Source organism: Camellia sinensis, chromosome 10 (assembly GCF_055761805.1).
Source record: "Camellia sinensis isolate YWXY chromosome 10, ASM5576180v1, whole genome shotgun sequence".
NCBI classification, from domain to species: Eukaryota; Viridiplantae; Streptophyta; class Magnoliopsida; order Ericales; family Theaceae; genus Camellia; species Camellia sinensis.
This window is the reverse complement of record NC_138970.1, coordinates 184750195-184762554: the sequence shown is the minus strand read 5'-3', so window position 1 is coordinate 184762554 and position 12360 is coordinate 184750195.

Sequence of the window (12360 nt, the reverse complement as noted above, 5' to 3'; positions counted from 1 at the left end):
TCGAACCGTGTTGCGCATGAAATGATATGGAAACCCCATATTTACATATCTGCCACTGTGCAGGAGAATCCGTATAGGTGTTCGAGTGTTCAAACCGTAATGCGCAAGAAATGGTATGGAAACCCCGTATTTACATATCTGCCACTCTGCAGGAAAATCCGTATAGGTGTTCGAGTCTTCGAACCGTATTGCGCAAGAAATGGTATGTAAATCCCGTACATACATATCTGCCACTGTGCAGGAGAATCCGTATAGGTGTTCGAGTGTTCGAACTGTATTGCGTAAGAAATGGTACGTAAACCCCGTATTTACATATCTGCCACTGTGCAGGAGAATCCGTATAGGTGTTCGAGTGTTCGAACCGTAATGCGCAAGAAAATGGTATGTAAACCCCGTATTTACATATCTGCCACTGTGCGGGAGAATCTGCATAGATGTTCGAGTGTTCGAACCGTAATGCGCAAGAAATGGTATGGAAACCCCGTATTTACATATCTGCCACTGTGCAGGAGAATCCGTATAGGTGTTCGAGTGTTCGAACCGTAATGCGCAAGAAATGGTATGGAAACGCCGTATTTACATATCTGCCACTGTGTAGGAGAATCCGTATCGGTGTTCGAGTGTTCGAACCGTAATGCGCAAGAAATGGTATGGAAACCCCGTATTTACGTATCTGCCACTGTGCAGGAGAATCCGTATAGGTGTTCGAGTGTTCGAACCGTATTGCGCAAGAAATGGAATGTAAACCCCGTATGTACATATCTGCCACTGTGCAGGAGAATCCGTATAGGTGTTCGAGTGTTCGAACCGTAATGCGCAAGAAATGGTATGGAAACCCCGTATTTACATATCTGCCACTGTGCAGGAAAATCCGTATAGGTGTTCGAGTGTTCGAACCGTAATGCGCAAGAAATGGTATGGAAACCCCGTATTTACATATCTGCCCTGTGCAGGAAAATCCGTATAGGTGTTCGAGTGTTCGAACCGTATTGCGCAAGAAATGGTATGTAAACCCCGTATTTACATATCTACCACTGTGCAGGAGAATCCGTATAGGTGTTCGAGTGTTCGAACCGAAATGCGCAAGAAAATGGTACTGAAACCCCGTATTTACATATCTGCCACTGTGCGGGAGAATCCGCATAGATGTTCGAGTGTTCGAACCGAATGCGCAAGAAATGGTATGGGAACCCCGTATTTACATATCTGCCACTGTGCAGAAGAATCCGTATAGGTGTTCGTGTGTTCGAACCGTAATGCGCAAGAAATGGTATGAAAACCCCGTATTTACATATCTGCCACTGTGTAGGAGAATCCGTATAGGTGTTCGAGTGTTGGAACCGTAATGCGCAAGAAATGGTATGGGAACCCCGTATTTACGTATCTGCCACTGTGCAGGAGAATCCGTATAGGTGTTCGACTGTTCGAACCGTATTGCGCAAGAAATGGTATGTAAACCCCGTATTTACATATCTGGCACTGTGCAGGAGAATCCGTATAGGTGTTCGAGTGTTCGAACCGTGTTGCGCATGAAATGGTATGTAAACCCCGTATTTACATATCTGCCACTGTGCAGGAGAATCCGTATAGGTGTTCGAGTGTTCGAACCGTAATGCGCAAGAAATGGTCTGTAAACCCCGTATTTACATATCTGCCACTGCGCAGGAGAATCCGTATAGGTGTTTGAGTGTTCGAACCGTAATGCGCAAGAAATGGTATGGAAACCCCGTAATTACATATGTGCCCTGTGCAGGAAAATCCGTATAGGTGTTCGAGTGTTCGAACCGTATTGCGCAAGAAATGGTATATAAACCCCGTATTTAAATATCTGCCACTGTGCAGGAGAATCCGTATAGGTGTTCGAGTGTTCGAATCGTAATGCGCAAGAAAATGGTATGCAAACCCCGTATTTACATGTCTGCCACTGTGCGGGAGAATCCGCATAGGTGTTCGAGTGTTCGAACCGTAATGCGCAAGAAATGGTATGAGAACCCCGTATTTACATATCTGCCACTGTGCAGGAGAATCCGTATAGGTGTTCGAGTGTTCGAACCGTAATGTGCAAGAAATGGTATGGAAACCCCGTATTTACATATCTGTCACTGTGTAGGAGAATCCGTATAGGTGTTCGAGTGTTCGAACCGTAATGCGCAAGAAATGGTATGGAAACCCCGTATTTACGTATCTGCCACTGCGCAGGAGAATCCGTATAGGTGTTCGACTGTTCGAACCGTATTGCGCAAGAAATGGTATGTAAACCCCGTATTTACATATCTGCCACTGTGCAGGAGAATCCGTATAGGTGTTCGAGTGTTCGAACCGTAATGCGCAAGAAATGGTATGGAAACCCCGTATTTACATATCTGCCACTGTGCAGGAGAATCCATATAGGTGTTCGAATGTTCGAACCGTAATGCGCAAGAAATGGTATGGAAACCCCGTATTTACATATCTGCCACTCTGCAGGAAAATCCGTATAGGTGTTCGAGTGTTCGAACCGTAATGCGCAAGAAAATGGTATGTAAACCCCGTATTTACATATCTGTCACTGTGTAGGAGAATCCGCATAGGTGTTCGAGTGTTCGAACCGTAATGCGCAAGAAATGGTATGGAAATCCCGTATTTACATATCTGCCACTGTGCAGGAGAATCCGTATAGGTGTTCGAGTGTTCGAACCGTAATGCGCAAGAAATGGTATGCAAACCCCGTATTTACGTATCTGCCACTGTGCAGGAGAATCCGTATAGGTGTTCGAGTGTTCGAACCGTATTGCGCAAGAAATGGTATGTAAATCCCGTATTTACATATCTGCCACTGTGCAGGAGAATCCGTATAGGTGTTCGAGTGTTCGAACTGTATTGCGCAAGAAATGGTACGTAAACCCCGTATTTACATATGTGCCACTGTGCAGGAGAATCCGTATAGGTGTTCGAGTGTTCGAACCGTAATGCGCAAGAAAATGGTATGTAAACCCCGTATTTACATATCTGCCACTGTGCGGGAGAATCCGCATAGGTGTTCGAGTGTTCGAACCGTAATGCGCAAGAAATGGTATGGAAACCCCGTATTTACATATCTGCCACTGTGCAGGAGAATCCGTATAGGTGTTCGAGTGTTCGAACCGTAATGCGCAAGAAATGGTATGCAAACCCTGTATTTACGTATCTGCCACTGTGCAGGAGAATCCGTATAGGTGTTCGAGTGTTCGAACCGTATTGCGCAAGAAATGGTATGTAAACCCCGTATTTACATATCTGCCACTGTGCAGGAGAATTCGTATAGGTGTTCGAGTGTTCGAACCGTAATGCGCAAGAAATGTTATGGAAACCCCGTATTTACATATCTGCCACTGTGCAGGGGAATCCGTATAGGTGTTCGAGTGTTCGAACCGTAATGCGCAAGAAATGGTATGGAAACCCCGTATTTACATATCTGCCACTGTGCAGGAAAATCCGTATAGGTGTTCGACTGTTCGAACCGTATTGCGCAAGAAATGGTATGTAAACCCCGTATTTACAAATCTGCCACTGTGCAGGAGAATCCGTATAGGTGTTCGAGTGTTCGAACCGTGTTGCGCATGAAATGGTATGGAAACCCCGTATTTACCTATCTGCCACTGTGCAGGAGAATCCGTATAGGTGTTCGAGTGTTCGAACCGGAATGCGCAAGAAATGGTATGGAAACCCCGTATTTACATATCTGCCACTCTGCAGGAAAATCCGTATAGGTGTTCGAGTGTTCGAACCGTATTGCGCAAGAAATGGTATGTAAATCCCGTATATACATATCTGCCACTATGCAGGAGAATCCGTATAGGTGTTCGAGTTTTCTAACTGTATTGCGCAAGAAATGGTACGTAAACCCCGTATTTACATATCTGCCACTGTGCGGGAGAATCCGTATAGGTGTTCGAGTGTTCGAATCGTAATGCGCAAGAAAATGGTATGTAAACCCCGTATTTACATATCTGCCACTGTGCGGGAGAATCAGCATAGGTGTTCGAGTGTTCGAACCGTAATGCGCAAGAAATGGTGTGGAAACCCCGTATTTACATATCTGCCACTGTGTAGGAGAATCCGTATAGGTGTTCGAGTGTTCGGACCGTAATGCGCAAGAAATGGTATGGAAACCCCGTATTTACATATCTGCCACTGTGTAGGAGAATCCGTATAGGTGTTCGAGTGTTCGAACCTTAATGCGCAAGAAATGGTATGGAAACCCCGTATTTACGTATCTGCCACTGTGCAGGAGAATCCGTATAGGTGTTCGAGTGTTCGAACCGTATTGCGCAAGAAATGGTATGCAAACCCCGTATTTACATATCTGCCACTGTGCAGGAGAAATCGTATAGGTGTTTGAGTGTTCGAACTGTAATGCGCAAAAAATGGTATGGAAACCCCGTATTTACATATCTGCCACTGTGCAGGGGAATCCGTATAGGTGTTCGAGTGTTCGAATCGTAATGCGCAAGAAATGGTATGGAAACCCCGTATTTACATACTGCCACTGTGCAGGAGAATCCACATAGGTGTTCGAGTGTTCGAACCGTAATGCGCAAGAAATGGTATGGAAACCCCGTATTTACATATCTGCCACTGTGCAGGAGAATCCATATAGGTGTTCGAGTGTTCGAACCGTAATGCGCAAGAAATGGTATGGAGACCCCGTATTTACATATCTGCCACTCTGCAAGAAAATCCGTATAGGTGTTCGAGTGTTAGAACCGTATTGCGCAAGAAATGGTATGTAAATCCCGTATTTACATATCTGCCACTGTGCAGGAGAATCCGTATAGGTGTTCGAGTGTTCGAACTTTATTGCGTAAGAAATGGTACGTAAACCCCGTATTTACATATGTGCCACTGTGCTGGAGAATCCGTATAGGTGTTCGAGTGTTCGAACCGTAATGCGCAAGAAAATGGTATGTAAACCCCGTATTTACATATCTGCCACTGTGCGGGAGAATCCGCATAGGTGTTCGAGTGTTCGAACCGTAATGCGCAAGAAATGGTATGGAAACCCCGTATTTACATATCTGCCACTGTGCAGGAGAATCCGTATAGGTGTTCGAGTGTTCGAACCGTAATGCGCAAGAAATGGTATGGAAACCCCGTATTTACGTATCTGCCACTGTGCAGGGGAATCCGTATAGGTGTTCGAGTGTTCGAACCGTATTGCGAAGAAATGGTATGTAAACCCCATATTTACATATCTGCCACTGTGCAGGAGAATTCGTATAGGTGTTCGAGTGTTCGAACCGTAATGCGCAAGAAAGGGTATGGAAACCCCGTATTTACATATCTGCTACTGTGCAGGGGAATCCGTATAGGTGTTCGAGTGTTCGAATCGTAATGCGCAAGAAATGGTATGGAAACCCCGTATTTACATATCTGCCACTGTGCAGGAAAATCCGTATAGGTGTTCGACTGTTCGAACCGTATTGCGCAAGAAATGGTATGTAAACCCCGTATTTACATATCTGCCACTGTGCAGGAGAAACCGTATAGGTGTTCGAGTGTTCGAACCGTGTTGCGCATGAAATGATATGGAAACCCCATATTTACATATCTGCCACTGTGCAGGAGAATCCGTATAGGTGTTCGAGTGTTCGAACCGTAATGCGCAAGAAATGGTATGGAAACCCCGTATTTACATATCTGCCACTCTGCAGGAAAATCCGTATAGGTGTTCGAGTGTTCGAACCGTATTGCGCAAGAAATGGTATGTAAATCCCGTATATACATATCTGCCACTGTGCAGGAGAATCCGTATAGGTGTTCGAGTGTTCGAACTGTATTGCGTAAGAAATGGTACGTAAACCCCGTATTTACATATCTGCCACTGTGCAGGAGAATCCGTATAGGTGTTCGAGTGTTCGAACCGTAATGCGCAAGAAAATGGTATGTAAACCCCGTATTTACATATCTGCCACTGTGCGGGAGAATCTGCATAGGTGTTCGAGTGTTCGAACCGTAATGCGCAAGAAATGGTATGGAAACCCCGTATTTACATATCTGCCACTGTGCAGGAGAATCCGTATAGGTGTTCGAGTGTTCGAACCGTAATGCGCAAGAAATGGTATGGAAACCCCGTATTTACATATCTGCCACTGTGCAGGAAAATCCGTATAGGTGTTCGAGTGTTCGAACCGTAATGCGCAAGAAATGGTATGGAAACCCCGTATTTACATATCTGCCCTGTGCAGGAAAATCAGTATAGGTGTTCGAGTGTTCGAACCGTATTGCGCAAGAAATGGTATGTAAACCCCGTATTTACATATCTACCACTGTGCAGGAGAATCCGTATAGGTGTTCGAGTGTTCGAACCGTAATGCGCAAGAAAATGGTACTGAAACCCCGTATTTACATATCTGCCACTGTGCTGGAGAATCCGCATAGATGTTCAATTGTTCGAACCGAATGCGCAAGAAATGGTATGGGAACCCCGTATTTACATATCTGCCACTGTGCAGAAGAATCCGTATAGGTGTTCGAGTGTTCGAACCATAATGCGCAAGAAATGGTATGAAAACCCCGTATTTACATATCTGCCACTGTGTAGGAGAATCCGTATAGGTGTTCGAGTGTTGGAACCGTAATGCGCAAGAAATGGTATGGGAACCCCGTATTTACGTATCTGCCACTGTGCAGGAGAATCCGTATAGGTGTTCGACTGTTCGAACCGTATTGCGCAAGAAATGGTATGTAAACCCCGTATTTACATATCTGCCACTGTGCAGGAGAATCCGTATAGGTGTTCGAGTGTTCGAACCGTGTTGCGCATGAAATGGTATGTAAACCCCGTATTTACATATCTGCCACTGTGCAGGAGAATCCGTATAGGTGTTCGAGTGTTCGAACCGTAATGCGCAAGAAATTGTCTGTAAACCCCGTATTTACATATCTGCCACTGCGCAGGAGAATCCGTATAGGTGTTCGAGTGTTCGAACCGTAATGCGCAAGAAATGGTATGGAAACCCCGTATTTACATATGTGCCCTGTGCAGGAAAATCCGTATAGGTGTTCGAGTGTTCGAACCGTATTGCGCAAGAAATGGTATATAAACCCCGTATTTAAATATCTGCCACTGTGCAGGAGAATCCGTATAGGTGTTCGAGTGTTCGAATCGTAATGCGCAAGAAAATGGTATGCAAACCCCGTATTTACATGTCTGCCACTGTGCGGGAGAATCCGCATAGGTGTTCGAGTGTTCGAACCGTAATGCGCAAGAAATGGTATGAGAACCCCGTATTTACATATCTGCCACTGTGCAGGAGAATCCGTATAGGTGTTCGAGTGTTCGAACCGTAATGCGCAAGAAATGGTATGGAAACCCCGTATTTACATATCTGTCACTGTGTAGGAGAATCCGTATAGGTGTTCGAGTGTTCGAACCGTAATGCGCAAGAAATGGTATGGAAACCCCGTATTTACGTATCTGCCACTGTGCAGGAGAATCCGTATAGGTGTTCGACTGTTCGAACCGTATTGCGCAAGAAATGGTATGTAAACCCCGTATTTACATATCTGCCACTGTGCGGGAGAATCCGCATAGGTGTTCGAGTGTTCGAATCGTAATGCGCAAGAAATGGTATGGAAACCCCGTATTTACATATCTGCCACTGTGCAGGAGAATCCGTATAGGTGTTCGAGTGTTCGAACCGTAATGCGCAAGAAATGGTATGCAAACCCCGTATTTACGTATCTGCCACTGTGCAGGAGAATCCGTATAGGTGTTCGAGTGTTCGAACCGTATTGCGCAAGAAATGGTATGTAAACCCCGTATTTACATATCTGCCACTGTGCAGGAGAATTCTTATAGGTGTTCGAGTGTTCGAACCGTAATGCGCAAGAAATGTTATGGAAACCCCGTATTTACATATCTGCCACTGTGCAGGAGAATCCGTATAGGTGTTCGAGTGTTCGAACCGTAATGCGCAAGAAATGGTATGGAAACCCCGTATTTACATATCTGCCACTGTGCAGGAAAATCCGTATAGGTGTTCAACTGTTCGAACCGTATTGCGCAAGAAATGGTATGTAAACCCCGTATTTACAAATCTGCCACTGTGCAGGAGAATCCGTATAGGTGTTCGAGTGTTCGAACCGTGTTGCGCATGAAATGGTATGGAAACCCCGTATTTACCTATCTGCCACTGTGCAGGAGAATCCGTATAGGTGTTCGAGTGTTCGAACCGTAATGCGCAAGAAATGGTATGGAAACCCCGTATTTACATATCTGCCACTCTGCAGGAAAATCCGTATAGGTGTTCGAGTGTTCGAACCGTATTGCGCAAGAAATGGTATGTAAATCCCGTATATACATATCTGTCACTGTGCAGGAGAATCCGTATAGGTGTTCGAGTTTTCTAACTGTGTTGCGCAAGAAATGGTACGTAAACCCCGTATTTACATATCTGCCACTGTGCGGGAGAATCCGTATAGGTGTTCGAGTGTTCGAATCGTAATGCGCAAGAAAATGGTATGTAAACCCCGTATTTACATATCTGCCACTGTGCGGGAGAATCTGCATAGGTGTTCGAGTGTTCGAACCGTAATGCGCAAGAAATGGTATGGAAACCCCGTATTTACATATCTGCCACTGTGTAGGAGAATCCGTATAGGTGTTCGAGTGTTCGAACCGTATTGCGCAAGAAATGGTATGTAAATCCCGTATTTACGTATCTGCCACTGTGCAGGAGAATCCGTATAGGTGTTCGAGTGTTCGAACCGTATTGCGCTAGAAATGGTATGCAAACCCCGTATTTACATATCTGCCACTGTGCAGGAGAAATCGTATAGGTGTTCGAGTGTTCGAACTGTAATGCGCAAAAAATGGTATGGAAACCCCGTATTTACATATCTGCCACTGTGCAGGGGAATCCGTATAGGTGTTCGAGTGTTCGAATCGTAATGCGCAAGAAATGGTATGGAAACCCCGTATTTACATATCTGCCACTGTGCAGGAAAATCCGTATAGGTGTTCGAGTGTTCGAACCGTAATGCGCAAGAAATGGTATGGAAACCCCGTATTTACATATCTGCCCTGTGCAGGAAAATCTGCATAGGTGTTCGAGTGTTCGAACCGTATTGCGCAAGAAATGGTATGTAAACCCCGTATTTAGATATCTACCACTGTGCAGGAAAATCCGTATAGGTGTTCGAGTGTTCGAACCGTAATGCGCAAGAAATGGTATGGAAACCCCGTATTTACATATCTGCCCTGTGCAGGAAAATCCGTATAGGTGTTCGAGTGTTCGAACCGTATTGCGCAAGAAATGGTATGTAAACCCCGTATTTACATATCTACCACTGTGCAGGAGAATCCGTATAGGTGTTCGAGTGTTCGAACCCTAATGCGCAAGAAAATGGTACTGAAACCCCGTATTTACATATCTGCCACTGTGCGGGAGAATCCGCATAGATGTTCGAGTGTTCGAACCGAATGCGCAAGAAATGGTATGGGAACCCCGTATTTACATATCTGCCACTGTGCAGAAGAATCCGTATAGGTGTTCGAGTGTTCGAACCGTAATGCGCAAGAAATGGTATGAAAACCCCGTATTTACATATCTGCCACTGTGTAGGAGAATCCGTATAGGTGTTCGAGTGTTGGAACCGTAATGCGCAAGAAATGGTATGGGAACCCCGTATTTACGTATTTGCCACTGTGCAGGAGAATCCGTATAGGTGTTCGACTGTTCGAACCGTATTGCGCAAGAAATGGTATGTAAACCCCGTATTTACATATCTGCCACTGTGCAGGAGAATCCGTATAGGTGTTCGAGTGTTCGAACCGTGTTGCGCATGAAATGGTCTGTAAACCCCGTATTTACATATCTGCCACTGCGCAGGAGAATCCGTATAGGTGTTCGAGTGTTCGAACCGTAATGCGCAAGAAATGGTATGGAAACCCCGTATTTACATATGTGCCCTGTGCAGGAAAATCCGTATAGGTGTTCGAGTGTTCGAACCGTATTGCGCAAGAAATGGTTTATAAACCCCGTATTTAAATATCTGCCACTGTGCAGGAGAATCCGTATAGGTGTTCGAGTGTTCGAATCGTAATGCGCAAGAAAATGGTATGCAAACCCGGTATTTACATGTCTGCCACTGTGCGGGAGAATCCGCATAGGTGTTCGAGTGTTCGAACCGTAATGCGCAAGAAATGGTATGAGAACCCCGTATTTACATATCTGCCACTGTGCAGGAGAATCCGTATAGGTGTTCGAGTGTTCGAACCGTAATGCGCAAGAAATGGTATGGAAACCCCGTATTTACATATCTGCCACTGTGTAGGAGAATCCGTATAGGTGTTCGAGTGTTCGAACCGTAATGCGCAAGAAATGGTATGGAAACCCCGTATTTACGTATCTGCCACTGTGCAGGAGAATCCGTATAGGTGTTCGACTGTTCGAACCGTATTGCGCAAGATATGGTATGTAAACCCCGTATTTACATATTTGCCACTGTGCAGGAGAATCCGTATAGGTGTTCGAGTGTTCGAACCGTAATGCGCAAGAAATGGTATGGAAACCCCGTATTTACATATCTGCCACTGTGCAGGAGAATCCATATAGGTGTTCGAATGTTCGAACCGTAATGCGCAAGAAATGGTATGGAAACCCCGTATTTACATATCTGCCACTCTGCAGGAAAATCCGTATAGGTGTTCGAGTGTTCGAACCGTAATGCGCAAGAAAATGGTATGTAAACCCCGTATTTACATATCTGCCACTGTGCAGGAGAATCCGCATAGGTGTTCGAGTGTTCGAACCGTAATGCGCAAGAAATGGTATGGAAATCCCGTATTTACATATCTGCCACTGTGCAGGAGAATCCGTATAGGTGTTCGAGTGTTCGAACCGTAATGCGCAAGAAATGTTATGGAAACCCCGTATTTACATATCTGCCACTGTGCAGGAGAATCCGTATAGGTGTTCGAGTGTTCGAACCGTAATGCGCAAGAAATGGTATGCAAACCCCGTATTTACGTATCTGCCACTGTGCAGGAGAATCCGTATAGGTGTTCGAGTGTTCGAACCGTATTGCCCAAGAAATGGTATGTAAATCCCGTATTTACATATCTGCCACTGTGCAGGAGAATCCGTATAGGTGTTCGAGTGTTCGAACTGTATTGCGCAAGAAATGGTACGTAAACCCCGTATTTACATATGTGCCACTGTGCAGGAGAATCCGTATAGGTGTTCGAGTGTTCGAACCGTAATGCGCAAGAAAATGGTATGTAAACCCCGTATTTACATATCTGCCACTGTGCGGGAGAATCCGCATAGGTGTTCGAGTGTTCGAACCGTAATGCGCAAGAAATGGTATGGAAACGCCGTATTTACATATCTGCCACTGTGTAGGAGAATCCGTATAGGTGTTCGAGTGTTCGAACCGTAATGCGCAAGAAATGGTATGCAAACCCCGTATTTACGTATCTGCCACTGTGCAGGAGAATCCGTATAGGTGTTCGAGTGTTCGAACCGTATTGTGCAAGAAATGGTATGTAAACCCTGTATTTACATATCTGCCACTGTGCAGGAGAATTCGTATATGTGTTCGAGTGTTCGAACCGTAATGCGCAAGAAATGGTATGGAAACCCCGTATTTACATATCTGCCACTGTGCAGGGGAATCCGTATAGGTGTTCGAGTGTTCGAACCGTGTAGCGCATGAAATGGTATGGAAACCCCGTATTTACATATCTGCCACTGTGCAGGAGAATCCGTATAGGTGTTCGAGTGTTCGAACCGTAATGCGCAAGAAATGGTATGGAAACCCCGTATTTACATATCTGCCACTGTGCAGGAGAATCCGTATAGGTGTTCTAGTGTTCGAACCGTAATGCGCAAGAAATGGTATGGAAACCCCGTATTTACATATCTGCCAATGTGCAGGAGAATCCGTATAGGTGTTCTACTGTTCGAACCGTAATGCGCAAGAAATGGTATGGAAACCCCGTATTTACATATCTGCCAGTCTGCAGGAAAATCCGTATAGGTGTTCGAGTGTTCGAACCGTATTGCGCAAGAAATGGTATGTAAATCCCGTATTTACATATCTGCCACTGTGCAGGAGAATCCGTATAGGTGTTCGAGTGTTCGAACTGTATTGTGCAAGAAATGGTACGTAAACCCCGTATTTACATATGTGCCACTGTGCAGGAGAATCCGTATAGGTGTTCGAGTGTTCGAACCGTAATGCGCAAGAAAATGGTATGTAAACCCCGTATTTACATATCTGCCACTGTGCGGGAGAATCCGCATAGGTGTTCGAGTGTTCGAACCGTAATGCGCAAGAAATGGTATGGAAACCCCGCATTTACATATCTGTCACTGTGCAGGAAAATTCGTA